Source organism: Diabrotica virgifera, chromosome 2, assembly GCF_917563875.1.
Source record: "Diabrotica virgifera virgifera chromosome 2, PGI_DIABVI_V3a".
NCBI classification, from domain to species: domain Eukaryota; kingdom Metazoa; phylum Arthropoda; class Insecta; order Coleoptera; family Chrysomelidae; genus Diabrotica; species Diabrotica virgifera.
Genome location: NC_065444.1, coordinates 134,869,955 through 134,886,703, shown reverse-complemented (window position 1 = coordinate 134,886,703; position 16,749 = coordinate 134,869,955). Strand labels below are relative to the sequence as shown.

At 32.5% G+C, this 16,749-nt stretch overlaps 1 protein-coding gene across 1 annotated transcript in view; it reads left to right on the top strand.

Moving 5' to 3' along the window:
- Positions 1-12,468: 12,468 nt before the first annotated feature.
- LOC126879639 (P3 protein-like) overlaps positions 12,469-16,749 on the top strand; it is a gene marked incomplete in the record, with an annotated part of 48,595 nt that continues 44,314 nt past the window's right edge. Inside the window, 1 exon segment of the mRNA XM_050642825.1 lies at positions 12,469-12,717.

Below are 16,749 nucleotides of genomic sequence, written 5' to 3'. Positions count from 1 at the left end.
TCAGGGTTATCACTTAGGTCAGATACGAGATTGTCAACCAATACTGTAACCAATATCCATAATACATTTTTGTTTAAGTAAATAACTTGTGATTCCCAATAACTGTCTTGATCTAACTAATTAAGTTCTTTGTTTTAATTTTTATTGCGATCTCATTGTCGACAGGAGCGTACTTTTCTAGTACAACAGGTACTGATTAGCTAGTTTGTATAAAATTGTATATAGGGGTTATAGGTTTTTTTTTTCATTAAATTTGTTGGTTGTACATACTTATATGTTTTATTATCCTACCATTTTAAATAGTATTAGTTAGGTACAGCAATATAGGTCACGTGGAGAAGAATTTATAAAATCCTTCCCTGGCGCTCAACACTACTTCTGAATATCTTCTGGGTCAGTAGTTCTTTTTTTTACATTTCTTTCCTTATTTTACTTTAGTTTCTTAACACTCTAGTACTTCATTAGGTACCGTCTTATTTCGGGCGTGCAAATACGGCCTGATCCTCTCCTGAGTCCACTCGATACAGTCTCTTAAATATCCAGCTAGCCTATTTCTGTAGAACTTAGTCATTTATTAAGCTACCCCATTCAAACAGAAAAATCATACGTTACAAATACGTTACACACCATGTATATTTTTAGTGTTTTGAGGTCCGTAAGAAATACTGATTACTTTTTCATGTAAAAAATAAACCTATACCTAAATGCCATAATTTCGGAGTTATTGCTACATTTGTTTAAACAATTTTTCTTAACAAAAAATCAATTTTTTTACCAATACATAAAAATTAAAGAAAACAATAAATTCTTGAAATAACAAATTTAAACTATTTGTTTTAAAGTCAACAACAATAAAAAAGTCGAATGTGAAAAATGGTGTAAAACGAATAATGTTTAAATTGTTTTTATTTATTTATGTTTTGAATAGTCAGTGTTACCACCCCCTAGCCTTTATTCAAACTTGTTTTCTTGGGTATGCTCCTAATCAAATTGTCAACTTTTTCTTGTGGTAGGTTGCTTTATTTTTCGAGAGCAGTTTGTGGTGTTTATGGATTATCTTGGCGAGCTCTAATTATTCTTTTAAGCATTTCTTATAAATGCTTTATAGGGTTAAGGTTGGGTGAGAAAGCAGGTCAGTTCAGAACAGTGATATCTTCTGCTTCAACGAAGTCTGTAGTCACTCTGCTGGTATGTGTAGGTGCATTATCCTACATGAAAATTAAATTTTATCACATTGCACCTCTCCAGAGCTTAATTACAGGTTCTAGAAGCAAAGCAACATACTTGCGAGCTGTTTAAGGTGGTATGACACAGTGTTAAAATTTATATAGTTTTTAGGTACAGTTACCGTCACTATTTCAAAACCAATCTTCAATTTAGGGGTATGTACGTGAACTGTAGACTTTCTATTTTAATAGTATCTAGTTAAAATTTCCAAAGAAAGCAGTATATTTTTTATAACTGTACATAAAGGAGTCCATGTCATAACTTACTTAGTAACTTGCTATAAAAATTCGTTTTGCATAATAATTTTTGAACTTGGGTGGAAAATAACTACCAGAAACGATTAACTATGCAAAAAGCTTTATTTTAAACAAAATTTCATTGTCCATACTGCCATAATTTTTAAATTAACTGTACCTAAAAGTAAAAATTTTAGTTAAAAGTTGCAATCTGGGGATTTTGTTGAAATTACAGCAATAAGTTGGCATTTTTCTAGTGATAAATTAGTTCCGCTGTCACTTAATAGATGAGAAGATGAGTTCACGTGTCATTTAGTAGATAACAGCAGTGATGTATTAAATGGAGACAGATGCGCGTTTGCCGGATTTTAAGAAAATCTACAAACAATTGAAAACGAGTTTTGTAACCACGGAAATACGATGAATCACGCGGTTTTGTTTAGAAAAGTGGCCCCACCCCCTCCCAGTACGCATTTTGGACCTTGTTTGACTTTCACTTTCAATCATGATTGTATAACGTCACAGTGTCTTAACAATACAAATATACATTTTTTATGCTTGAAACCGTGACGTTACACGAATGGTTGAAAGTTAAACGAGGTTCAAAATGACTCAAAGTGTTTACTGGGGGATTATACTAGTTTTGACATAATACATAAATAACATAAGTAAGCTCTAGTATGTTATGTGGGGCGGATCTAAAAACAATTTCAGTTTTATTCACTTTCTGGCAAATTTAATTTTTATAGGGCCGCAAATAATGCATTGTTCGGATACAATTAGCGTATCTTTGTAAAGACGATGACGTCGACATTTTTACACACATTACACATGCCAATGGCCATTAGTATTTGTTGAGGCATTATCCTAATAAAAAAATTGTAGACAAAACAATATTGTATAATCATTGATTAATTTATGTCAAATATTTCCGTAAGTGAAAAAAAATATTGAAATTTACTGGAGTAATAATTAGATAAACCGATATGCAGACGATACAGTTGTGGTTGCTAGCAGTATCGACAGGCCTGTCATACCCGGGTACCTACAAAGAGCGAGTGAAAAAAGAGATTTTAACCATCAACATAAATAAAACAAAAATGGACACTGGTGAGCAAAACTCAAAAACCTGCCAGACAATTGAAAATAAAAAACCAATTCAACACGTATAAGTATATGTATACCTTGGAACAGTCGTCAACTAGAAATGGGATCAAACAACCGAAATACGATGTAGAATTGAAAAGGCCAGAGCTACATTTAACATGAGAAATATATTCAATCATTGCGACATATCTGTCCCACTAAAAATACGGCTGCTAAAATGCTATGTATTTCCAGTCTTGTTGTATGGAGCAGAGACCTGGACAATAACGGAAACATTATCGAAAAGGCTAGAGGTATTCGAAATGTGGGTGTACCGACTTATCCTCAAAATGTCCTGGACGACTCACACTACCAACGTAGAGGTATTGCGCTGAGGAGAAAACAAAAATGAGAAATCTGCTTCACAATAGAAACGGAAACCTGAATACCTCGTACATATTATGAGACATGATAAATATCGTATACTGCCACTGACAATACAGAGTAAAATAGAGAGCAAACGTGGACCCAGAAGAAGAAGACACTCATGGCTTCAAAACTTACGCCAATGGTTTGGACTAACGTGCCAATGTCCGCAACGGACGAGGCACATGAAGAAGAAGAAGAAGAATTTAAAATGAGATATTCTTCTTCTCACGGTGCTTATTCGTTCCGAATGTTGGCGATCAGCATGGCTATCCTAACTTTGCATGCTGCTATTCGGAATAGTCTGTTTGTCGATGTAGGTATTGAACCAGTTTCTCAGATATATTCTTCTTCTCCCTGGTCCTCTCTTCCCAATACCTTGCCCTGAAGAATGAGTAGCGGCAATCTCTATTCATTCCTCATAACATGGCCAAGATATTCTACTTTGCGCTCTTTGATAATAATGTGTGTTAATAATCTCGCATTCCTTGCCCATTCTACGTAAGACCTCAACATTAGTCACACGACCCATCCACGAAATTCTTAAAATGCGACTGTAATACCACATCTTGAATGCCTTGAGTTTTCTTAAAGAAGTTTCGGAAAGAGTCCAGGCTTCTACTCAGTATAATAATCTAGAAAATACATAGGATCTGATAATAGAAATTTTGTTAACAAGTGGTAAATGTGACTTCTGAAACGAGACTTCATCATTATGAACGCTGATCTCGCTTTTCCTATGCGTTGTTTTATTTCACTAGAGTGGTCTCATTGACTGTTTATGTAGGTACCAAGGTATGTGTAGCTGTCCACTCTGTCAATTGGTTGTTGGTTAACCAAAAGCCGTGTATGTAATATATTTCGCTCTTAATGACTACCATTACTTTCTTTTTTTTTCGTATTGAAATTCCATGTTCACTACTTATGTCTTATATGCGCGACATTATTCTTTGCAAATCATCTAGGCTATCTGCAAAAACTACTGCGTCGTCGGCATATCTAATGTTGTTTAGATCTATCATCTAATCCAGTTTCCTCCAAGATAATTTATGAGTATGTGCAGCTTATCATGTTGTACTCTATCAAACGCCTTTTTGTAGTCGATAAAACAAATATATAGCACTTAGACAGTCAATAGAGCCTCTCGGGTGCCTAAGGGCAAGGCATTGCGGAATCAAATCTTTGTCCGTGATACTTGTTCTTCGCATTTTTTATATAGGTATTCTGCAGTATATTACTTTTAAAAATGTTTTAAGTAAGTGGTTCATTAGGCTAATTATTATTCTGCCTCGCATGTTGAAATGAGAAATGAAATGAAAATGTGAAATTTTCCGAGAAAAAAACTTTCCCTGTTGAAAAAACATTCAATATGAAAAAAGTTATTGTAGTGACTCTGTTTTTCAATTGACTTACGTATTTTACATTTATTAAAAATACTAATTTTATACTCGATCTTCATTCTGAGAATTAGCATAATTCTTTTTTGGTCATTTAGATAGGCACTTACTAGTATTTCAAATAATTGCAAATTTCTTTAGTTTGAAATAAATCCTTTTGAGCAGGTAAAGAATTACGAATTGCCGTATAATACAATATTAAATAATAAACTATATCCAAATGAATGAACGTTTAGTATCTATTAATGAGAATTTACCCTAGGCAGGTAAAGAAAGGATTAACAACTGTCGTCTGTAAATACAAAGTACGATTAAGATCGAGATGTGCCGAGCCTAAGTTGCAATACATGGCATCAATGCGGTGTCGTTCAGAGAACTAAATTTAATAATAAAATATATGTACGTGCTGCCATCTATTCAAAGAACTGTTAAACGTTAGTTTAAAAATTGGCCACCTATTTTGACCATAGCGTACTAATACCCCCTTAAGTTAATAGATGTAAATTAAGGTTTTTAACCGGTCATAATCCCTCCCCAAAACAGTGACGGTTTAAGGCATCATGGGGCCCTAGGCGGCTATAAGAAGTAGGCCCCTTTATAGCGACCATTTACTTAAAACAAAATTTAGAGTTATTTATGTTGTTTTGGGAAGTAGTTCCTACAAAAATAAATTACGACAATGTAAAAAGATCATTTTTCTTTTTTTACTTCTGTTACTTTGCTAAAGATTTAAGTAAAATAACTGCATCTGATAAATTTATACTTGGATTTTTTAATGTTTACTAGCAGCACTAAAACTTTCTAAAATTGTGGACCACATAATGGTTAAAAGAGCTATTTGATATTTAATCACTTTCCTATATAGGTAACTTTTGAACTGCTTTAACAGCATCAAATCTAGCTGACCATCTAGTAAATTCTAGTATACTAACTGACATGACATTTCGTAACAACTTGTCAATAGTCAATATAAATTTGGCATAACCGTAGCTAACATGCTAAAGAAAAAAAGGGATATTGTGCCGATGTGTGATTTTGCCCTAGGGATGAGTGTCACCCCTTCGGGAGTGGAAAAACATACCTTCAAAATAAGTTCGGAAATGGATAAACTGATTTAATTCTGAGTAACTTTTTAGCCCAGTAAATGAACGGGAAATACGGTGATACCGTGTAATTTTCAGGGGCAACTCCGAATTTCATGAAAATTTGGATTTAGGTTCTACTTACCCTCTACTTCAAAGTTGAATTTGTGCCGTTGATTGCTTTCACTTTGGGAGTGACAGTCACCTCTTCTCGTGGGTGAAAAAACATACATTCAAGATAATCCCGGAAATAGATAAAATGACTTATTATAAGCAACTTTTCTTCTATAGAGTTTTTTACGGAAAAGTCAATACTTTTCGAGTTATTTGCGATTGAAAATGTTTATTTTTCGACAAAAAAATTACGTTGTTAGACGGTTTTTCGCAAATAACTCAAAAAGTAAATATTTTATCGAAAAAAATATTATCAGCAAAAATTTAGCTTAGAATAAAACGAAAATAGTTGTGTAGTCGTGAAGTCTATAGATCCAGCAAAGGCCAATTTGTAGCTCATGAAAAATACGTTTTTATTCGTCCAATTTCAAATCGAATATTTCATCGTGAAATAACCAAAAAATGAAGAACTTTTCGGGAAAACCCGGTTTAAACTTTTTTAAAGTATTTAAAAATAGCTTTATTTTATTTGTTTATAAAAGTTTTTAGCATACAAAATAAGCGAGTTACGCTCAAAGTAAAGTTGGTCCTCTTTTTTTGTTAAAAAAACTCATGAAAATCTCCCCGTGTTTGGCTCCACAAATGAAATTAATCGTTACCTCTTTACAAACAATTTACTTTACTTATCTATTTTTATATGATCTCTCAATTTTTAGTTGTGCTGGTTTGTGCCGGTTTAAAGTGCTTATTTTTGAAAGAGTTATAGTTGAAAGGGCTTGAATACGGAGTCAGTAATCACGAGTGTATGCAACATTTGAACAGCCATATCTTTGTCTTACAGAAAAACAAAATGAAGCTAACATATTTATGACAGCAAAACCTACATTTTTTTACTCTTTGAGATTTTTCGTATCACTAATACTTTTTAAGTTATTTTGAAAAAAAGAAATTTTTACAAAATTTTCAGAAATTTTTACAAAATTTTCAGAAATTTTTACAAAATTTTCAGAAATTTTTTTTCGCTATAAAGCCAAATTTGCTCAAAAGTAAGCATTTCAAACCGGTTAAATTTACAGATCATATAAACAATAAACATACATTTAAAGTAAATGGTAAAGCGGCAACGATTAATTCTATTTGGGGTGCTAAATAGAGGGAGATTTTCACGATTTTTCTTACCAAACAAAAGGGGCCACTTTTTTTTTCCGCGTAACTCGTTTATTTTTGATGCTACAAACTTTTCTAAAAATTAAAAATAAATCTTTTTTTAAACACTTTAAAAAATGTTAATAAGTTTTTCCCGAAAGTTGCCTAATTTATCGGTGATTTCACGTTGAAATATTTCCACTTTTACATTTTGCCAATTTCCAATGTTCCAGTGTTGGTATTGAAGACACCAATTTAGGCGATCAATCTTGTACTGCCTGGATAATTCGGGAATCTGTAATTGTCCTCTGCTGTATATTCCTTGATCACGAAGTACTTTCTTATCGTTTCAACTGAAACACTTATATAATGTAGCATTTAAAAGCTGCCTTTTGGAGCTGCGGGTGAGAAATTGTTGAGCCGCTGTTAGATTTTGGCAATTTTGTCTTTCTTTGTTTCTCAATGCCCTGTGTTATGCCGACCACTGCAATAATCTTACCCCTTTGCACGTTATTAAGACTATAATAATAGTCGAGGAAATGAAACTGAAAAAATGGCAAAACCTCTCAATTTTTTCGTCCAGCATCGATTTGTACAAAAATTTGGGATTAGGCTCATTTCACCCTCTAGTTCATTTTCTATATTGAGCCGTTGTACGCTTTTGGTTTTTTTAAGGTTGACAACTACCCCTAAAAAACTACTTGTAAAAAATTATAAAACAACATTTTAAACTTTAATATTGTCAACATTTGGTTCTTATTAGTTACATAATAATTGTTTTATGCTTTAAGATATACCATCATAATATTTCAACCCTTAAAACCACCCTTGTTGGAGCTATATATAAAAATAATTTCGGCTTGCATCGATTTACATAAGAATTTGGGATTAGGATCATTGCACCCTGTACTTCATGCTAAAGGGCGTCGATTATTTTTAGGGGTGTAAACTACCCCTTGTCAAAAATTATATAAAAATATTGTAAACTTTAATATGGGTAAAGTTTGGTTTTGATTGGCGAAAAATAATGTTTGTTTTATGCTTTAGGATATAATATCATAATATCTGAACCCTTAAAAACCACCCTTAAGAACATTACAATTTTTATAAGTAGATAATTTAATAGATCTATACAGAAAAAAAGTGGAATTAAAGAATTACAAAAACATTTATTTACATAAAAATACGAATTTACAAATATGTAGAAGTACAAATACAAATGGTTTTTAAGTCATCTTCCAGTATACGAACCAGTTCTGTGGTATTATACATGCATTGAAAATGTTCCATAAGCGGACTATTCGAATATTTGGAAAAAAAAATCGTTTTATAAACATTGATCCTTAATTTTTGGCGATAAAAAGTTTTTTCGAAAATGATTTTGTAGGATTTTTGAAGAGCTATAAGACTGTGTAAATTAAATTCCCTTAGATCCCTTAGTTTTTAATTGGGGTGGGTTTAAAGGGCTCGAATAAGGGGGTGTTTGCTCGTAAATATAGGTTTTAAATAGCTATATCTCGCTAACTATTAACTGTAATGAAAATCTATGTACAATATACACACAACGCAAAAGTCTAGGGAAATTTTTATAAATAGACGTATTTTGTTTATCTGTAATCAACTCAAAAAAGAAATACAAAATTTGTAGTTTAAATTGTTGTTTAATATGTCAAAAACCATAAATTGTAAAAAAACAGAAAATTGGAGCAAAAAAAAATATATTGCAAATCACCCATGTTTCACATACCACCATAAAATGTCAAAAATACGAAATATAAACTTAAAATAAAGTATGGCCACCACGTTGGTTTATCGCAGCTCTACATCTACTGTTCATGCTCCGAATCACATTGTTAATGTCTGCTTGAGGTAGTTGTGTCCATTGTTCTCTCAGAAGCTCTTTTGATTGAAACTCATTGTAGATATTGCCCATATGTGGAGTAATTCTTCGTTGGAGCATGTTCCATACATGCTCAATGGGATTCAAGTCCGGTGATTGTGCTGGCCACGGCAATACATCAATACCCTCGTTATCCAACCAGTTTGTTACAATATGCGCAACACGTGGTCGAGCGTTATCATGCATAAAGTAAAAATTTTCTCCAACATAAGCAGCAAACGGGCACACAACAGGTTCAAGAATAGTGACCAAATATTGCTGACTTCGGAGAAAGCCACGTGGGAAAATGAGGTCAGTTCTTCCGTCAGTCATGATTCCGCCCCATACCATTAATGTACCACCTCTGTATGCATACACTTCTTGAAGATGTCGTAATCGTTCTCCATTTCCGGGTCGTCCCAAACTCTTGTCCGACGAGAATCTGGATGAAATCCATATCTAGACTCGTCACTAAACAAAACTGTGGCCCAGTCATTGTCAGTCCAATTCTGAAACTCTTGACACCAGGTTAATCTTGCAGCGCGATTGCTTCTAGATAGAGGTGGACATCCCAGTGGTCGCCGACTACGAAGATTGGCTTCATGAAGACGATTCCTCACAGTACTGCGGCTAATTGTTACATTATGTGCAAGCTGTAATTCATTAACCAGCTCGGGTGCTGTGACTGTTGGCTGCCTTCTGGCATTTAAAATTAAATATCGGTCTTGAGCGACGGTTGTAGAGCGACCACGTCCTGTATGTTGCTCGGCTGGACTCCTAGTGTCTCTAAACCGACGCCACAAACGACTTACGACGTTTTGGGAGACACCCAGCTGGTCTGAAACTTGAGTTTGTCGCATACCAGCTTGAAGGAGGCCCACGGCTCTATTCATCTCGTCCAACGTTAAATCGTTGTTAAATGTTGTCGTTGCATGGTAAAAAGACAATATCTTTAACTCACCTATTAAGCAAGAATGGTATAAAGTGACTAAAATTAAAAATAAACAAAATATAAAAATGTCGATTTTTTTGTCCCTTATAAAAAACATTCTAAAACACATATTGCTATTAGTTTTATAATTTTTTTTTGATAAGAAGTGAGTGTCTGTATCAACAATTATAGTAAAAGTAAATTTATATGGTCATGAAATTTCTGTCATTGGTATTGTCAAATTATTAAAATATCCTTAGACTTTTGCGTTGTGTGTAATTTTAATTATTAAAAATCTATTTAAATTTGGACATGCTTGCTATCCGGCACATTTATACAAAATAAAAATAACTGATAACAATCTTTCTGATATTTGCAATGAAACGGCGGACTTGGATCATATATTTTTTAATTGTAAGAAGTACACACATCAGTCGGACATTCTTACAAAAAATTTAAGAAGTTTAAACGTTTACGGTCCCTATAATGTTATGTATCTTTTGGCACTGAGTGATAAACGTATTTTTGATTTTATTTTGTTTTTCCTATATGACTGTAGACTGTAAAATTAAGTTATAGAATGACTAGATTAGGCTTGTAACCTTAAATGATGTCTTTCCTTTTGATTGCCTACATGCCTGCCTTACCGTGTGGGGTGGGTATATAGGTAATCAATAATTATTAAGAAAAAAGAAAAATCCTTGAATGAGAAAAGTGTGACCCTTGTCCTTATTCCAAAATTTTTATTAAGACTAATTTAGCCAAAATTCACTTTGAAAATAAAATGTTTATTATATCTATTCTTAACAAAAAGGTCGGTCAGACTTAGATAACCTTAACTTAGATTAGTAATTAGATAGTTTAGATAAGATATATATTATGTTTATGTATGTACTATTTACTTTGTTTCTGGCCGCATGGTCTAATCCTAAAGCCAATAAAAAAAATTATTAAAAATCTAGCATTTAGTAATCTATCATTTTTTTTCCAGTATTTTCGGAGATATGTATTTTGAAGTAAAAGGTGAAAAACACGAAATTGCAAAAAATAAATTTTTCTTTAAACTCCAATTTTTCCAAAATTAGGCCTTTTAAATAGGTCAAACTTCCTTGGGTGTATTAACAATAGAAATATACAAGAAATTACAGAAAGGTGAAGACCAATTTTTAATTAGGAGGGTAGTTAGGGGGTTATTTTCACTAATTTTTTCGTAGAGAAAAGCAGGTACCGACCTTTTTTTGATCATAAGTCGCTCTATTTTCATGCTAGAAATTTCTTATTATTATTTTTTGAAAGGTTTAATTATATGTATAATTAAACCTTTCAAAAAATAATAATAAGAAATTTAGTTTGAAGAAAAAGAATTTAGTTTGTGTTACTAAAAGATAAAATTTTGTTATCTGCAGTTTTTTTTGATTAAATGCGTATTTTTCGAGGTATTCTCAAAAAACCCTCTAAAAAAGTCGATTTTTTCGACAAAAACTTTTATTTTCAAGCGCGAATAACTCGAAAAATATTAGTTTTACGAAAAAAATGCAAAAAACATTTTTTTCTTAGAATTACTTATTACATGGATTTACATGGTTACAATGTAATAAAAAATTCCCACCCCCGAGATGGGGTGGCAGTGGCAACCACCCCCAAGGTTTTAGTGTACAGCGGCATGATATAGAAAATGATCCTTGGACTATTTCCTACCTTCTGTGAAAATTTCAAGTAAATCCATGCTGGACGAAAAAATTGCGAGCCAAAATGCTTCATTTCCTCGACTATAAGACATATTTTCGTTTTTAATGGTAAAAGTCAGTTTATTTATTTTCGTTCAATTTACAAATAAATCAAATAATCTATAGCTGTGTTAGCCGATTGTTTTATTGGTCTGTTTATTTTCAATAAATATACAGGGTGGGCCAAAGAAGATTCCACCTCGATATTTGGCAGTAGTTAATAGATTTTAAGGAAATGCCGAAACCGGCCGATTTTTGTTCTAATTTTTACGATAAATGACATCTGTCATTTTTCAACCCCCTACCTTTCACGTCCCCAACACCTTATTTTTAAATAGGGAATAGGGGTCGTGTGGTAGCTCATTTGAAAGGGTATTCAATTCTCTATTCAGTAATATAATCATTATCATAATTATTTATAGAGGGTGTCCAATTTTTTTTAAATACATTAATTGACAAAAAAAAGGAATGTATGTAATTTATTTTATTTAAAATATATTTTACTGTTGTCAGAAAACAGAAATAAATGTTTATTTCACAAATAAACATTGCTTTTCGCTTAAATTCAATGTTCAAGCCAGCTACCGCCATCCACGTGCCTCTTGGAAGTTTGAACATTTAATTTAAGCGAAAATCAATGTTTATTTGTCAAATAAACATTTATTTCTGTTTTCTGACAACAGTAAAATGTCTTTTAAATAAAATAAACTACATACATTCTTCTTTTTTTGTCAATTAATTTAATTAAAAAATTTTTTTGGGCACCCTTTACAAATAATTATGATACTGTTTATATTACTGAATATATAATTAATAAACTTTCAAATGAGCTACCACACGACCCATATTCCCTATTTAAAAATAAGGTGTTGGGGACGTGGAGGGCAGGGGGTTGACAAATGACACATGAATGTATCGTAAAAATGTGTACCCCTTAGAACAAAAATCGACCTGTTTCGGCATTTCCTTAAAATGTATTAACTACTGCCAAATATCGAGGTGAACTCTTTTCTTTGACCCACCCTGTATATTCACATTTGATAATTCCCTATGGTTGCTGGTTTTTCAATATTGATGTTAATTCACCTTTATGGAAAAGCAAAATCAGTGTTGATGTTTTTAATTTTATAGTTGGTAACCTTGACCTTAGTAGGTACCTATCTCTGTTATTGTCGTACGATAATAATGTTCTATTTTGAGTATTATACCACATTAATACTTAATTTCATAAGTACCTATATACAATACAGTACCTGTATAGCGTATATACGATTGCTTTTATCTTGTAAGAAGATATAGGTATTGAATGTCATTATGTCGACGATATAAATTAAGAATAGTAAGTTAAGAAAAAACGTAATAATAATATGTAACATAATAATAACATATAAGTGATGGATCGGACATGAATAATACGCTACCGAAGTGATCTTACCAACTGCAGAACTGAATTAAAAAATATAAAAGTAGGTACTTACTCTTTTTTAATTTTGAAAATGTAACACAGCAGCAACAAATATCAAGCATATAGACTCATAAAGTACAGATTGATAGAAAGCCTCAGTTTTTAATTTTATCTCTAATCACAAAAATCTATGAAGTTTGATAGAGGTACACTGTATGAAATTATTTTGATATTTAATGGATGTTTATACCCAGGAAACGAAACATTTAAAAATCGAACAATTACTGGCAGATATTTTTTAACTGGTATATCTGGGGTAAGTCAACAGAAAAGGCGTAGCATTTCATGGGTATTAAAATTTTTATTGCGTCGTGGTGTTTTATTAACATTTAAGCAAAAAATCGACATTTTTGTCATTCATTTCAATATTGTGAAAAAACTACGCATTATACACTTCTTCAAGAAATTAACGCACCACCTTAAAAATATGTCTTTTTTGACGTCTCGAATTTCCTAAACGTGTTGTCCGAGTTAAGTGATTTTTTAATATGTTATAGCCTTGCTTATTCTTTAACAATATCGCTGTAATAATATTGGTGCTGGACAGGTAAATTGTCATTGTATACCGGGTGTATCAATCAAACTGTGATTTTTCTCAAAGTTCGGGTTACCCTGTGGAATATTCTAGCATTTATAAAATACGGAAATTAAAACCCAACTATAGCCTCATGTTTTCTTAACATTCTGGTTTTTGATTCATTCGCTTATGTTGGATAATAAAAAAGTTAGGTACTTTAACAACTAGCCTTGTTTTTCGTCACTACAGGGTGTTTTTAAATAAGTATGGAAAACTCTTCAAGGGGTAATTCTGCATGAAAAAATAATGACCGTTTCCTTTATAAACGTATATCCGCCAATGCTTCGTTTCCGAGAAAGGGGTGTTAAAATTTTTCTTACAAACTGACGATTTATTTATTGCTCTATAACCCGCTTTACACCAACAATAAATTGATGAAGAAATTGACCAACTTCTTCAAGGTCAAATTTGACGTGTACAAAATGTGTGGTTTATGGTAAAAGCACAATTTGACATCCAATTTTACCCACAGATCACCTAAAGTGTTCTGTGATTTTACCGTGAATCAAAAGAAAATGAAGGAATTTGACTAAACACAACATGATCTATGTTTTATTTCGTCAAATTTCTTCATTTTCTTTTTATTCACGGCAAAATTGGATGTAAAATTACGTTTTATACATGGCAAATTTGACCTTGAAGAAGTTGGTCAATTTGTTCATTAATTTATTGTTGGTGTAAAGCGGGTATAAAACCGGTTAAGATATGCAAATAAAATTTGATGGGTTTTAAGAGGTAGTTATTGCGCAATTTTTGATATACAATTAGGAATTTAATATTCACTATTGGCGCGCATTCGGGTAATGTGACCCACCTTAAAACCCACCAAATTGCATTTGCATATCTCAACCGGTTTTAGAGCAATAAATAAATCGTCAGTTTGTAATAAAAATTTCAACACCCCCTATCTCGGAAACGAAGCATTTGCGGACATACGATTATAAAGCAAACGGTCATTATTTTTTCATGCAGAATTACCCCTTGAAGTTTGCCATACTAATTTAAAAAAAAACCCAGTATTAACGAAAAACAAGGCTAGTTGGTAAAGTAGGTACCTAACTTTTTTATTATCCAACATAAGCTAATGAACCAAAAAACAGAATGTTAAGAAAACATGAAGCTATAGTTGGGTTTTAATTTCAGTAGGTATTTTATAAATGCTAGAATATTCTACAGGGTGACGAGAACTTTGAGAAAAAATCACAGTTTGATTGGTACACTCGGTATACAATGACAATTTACCTGTCTAACAACAATATTATTACAGCTATATTGTTATACAGTGAGCCCGTAAAGGTTGGAATAAATTCATTTTCTCGGGAATGGACGATTTTGGAAAAAATCCCGAAACAGGTCAATTTTTATTTTTAAATTACGACTGTTTGGCATATATATCATACTAGTGACGTCACCCATCTGGGCGTGATGACGTCATCGATGATTTTTTAAATGAATAGGGGTCGTGTGATAGCTTATTTGAAAGGTTATTCAATTATATATTCAGTAATATAAACATTAACATAATTATTTATACAGGGTGTCCAAAAAAAATTTTTTTGGATTAAATTTATTGACATAAAAAGAAGAATGTAATTTAATTCAAAATACATTTTACTGCTCTCAGAAAAAAGAAAAAAAAATGTTTATTTGAAAAATATTCATGGCTTTTCGCTTAAATTAAATGTTCAAACTGTCACGAGGCTGGTGGGTGGCTGCTTTAATATTGAATTCATGCAAAAAAAAAACAATATTTATTTGCCAAATAAACATTTTTTCCTGTTTTCTGATAGCAGTAAAACGTATTTTGAATTAAATAAATTACACACATTCTTCTTTTTATGTCAATAAATTTAATTCAAAAAAAAATTTTTGGACAGCCTGATATCATATATTGTCCGATAATACTAGTGACGTCACCCATCTGGGCGTGATGACGTCATCGATGATTTTTTAAATGAAAATAGTGGATAGATGGCGCTATAATTGGGAAAAACGATTTATGCTGATACCATAGGTAAATTATAGAAACGGTCTAATATCTCACGAAATACACTTCCAAATGAGAAACTAAAAAATAGATTTTTAATCTTTTTCGAAAACCTTTCGAATAACACCAAACGTGACCCTCCAACCCACCCCCTATAGGTGGGGTGGGGGGTAACTTTAAAATCTTAAATAGCAACCCCCATTTTTATTACAGATTCGGATCCGTTATAAAAAATTAAGCAACATTTATTTGAAACATTTTTTTGAAATTGTTAATAGATGGCGTTTTAATTGGAAAAATACGATTTATTAGCGCCATCTATCAGCAATTTTAAAAAATGTTTCGAATAAATGTTGCTTAATTTTGTATGACGAATTCGAATCTGCGATGAAAAGTGGGGGTTGCTATTTAAGATTTGTTGCTAACCCACCAGGGGGTGGGTTGGAGGGTCATGTTTAGTGTTATTCGATAGGTTTTTGAAAAAGATTAAAAATCTGTTTTTTGATTTCTCATTTGGAAGTGTATTTCGTGAGATATTAGACCGTTTCCATAATTTTACCTATGGTATCAGCATAAATCGTTTTTCCCAATTATAGCGCCATCTATCCACAGTTCGAAAAAATGTCTTGAATAAAAGTTGCCTACTTTCACGTAACGAATCCAAATTTGCAAGAAAAACTGGGGGTTTCCATTTAAGATTTTAAAGTTACCCCCCACCCCACCTCCAGGGGGTGTAGCGGAGATTGGTGTTTGGTGTCATTGGATAGATTTTTGAAAATTATTGAACACGTATTTTTCAGTTTTTCGATCCGATGTTTAGTTCGCGAAATATTCGACCGTTCCGCTACTTTTGGAACACCCTATATATGGTCCTTGTTTAACAGTTAATAATGTCAAAAGATTCAAAAAATACAAAATTCTTGCTGCAGATTGGTGCATGGTATTCGAAAATATGATAGAATATCCCATAAAATAAAAGAACTGACAATAAAATAAAAATTTTATTTTTAATTCAGTTGCAATGCGAAGGCAAAACAATCTTACTTTTCAATTACAATACGGAGCGCAGTCCAGTCCTTTGAATCGCGATTTTCGGCTCTTATTGGAGCCTCATCGGAAAGAACGTAGGCTTGTTCTCTTCTATGGAGAAAATTCCATAGAAGAGAACAAGCCTACGTTCTTTCCGATGAGGCTCCAATAAGAGCCGAAAATCGCGATTCAATGGACTGGACTGCGCTCCGTATTCTAATTGAAAAGTAAGATTGTTTTGCCTTCGCATTGCAACTGAATTAAAAATAAAATTTTTATTTTATTTTTATATTGGTCTTTACTCCTTCGAGTAACTAGGTCCATTTTCTGTTGGAATTTACCAGCTGAACAGACGGGGTCGTGAATTGTAAGTTTTTTGAATTCCCTCTTGTCTTCTTCGCTTCAGCATCTATTTGGCTTGCAAATTTTAGAAGCCTTGG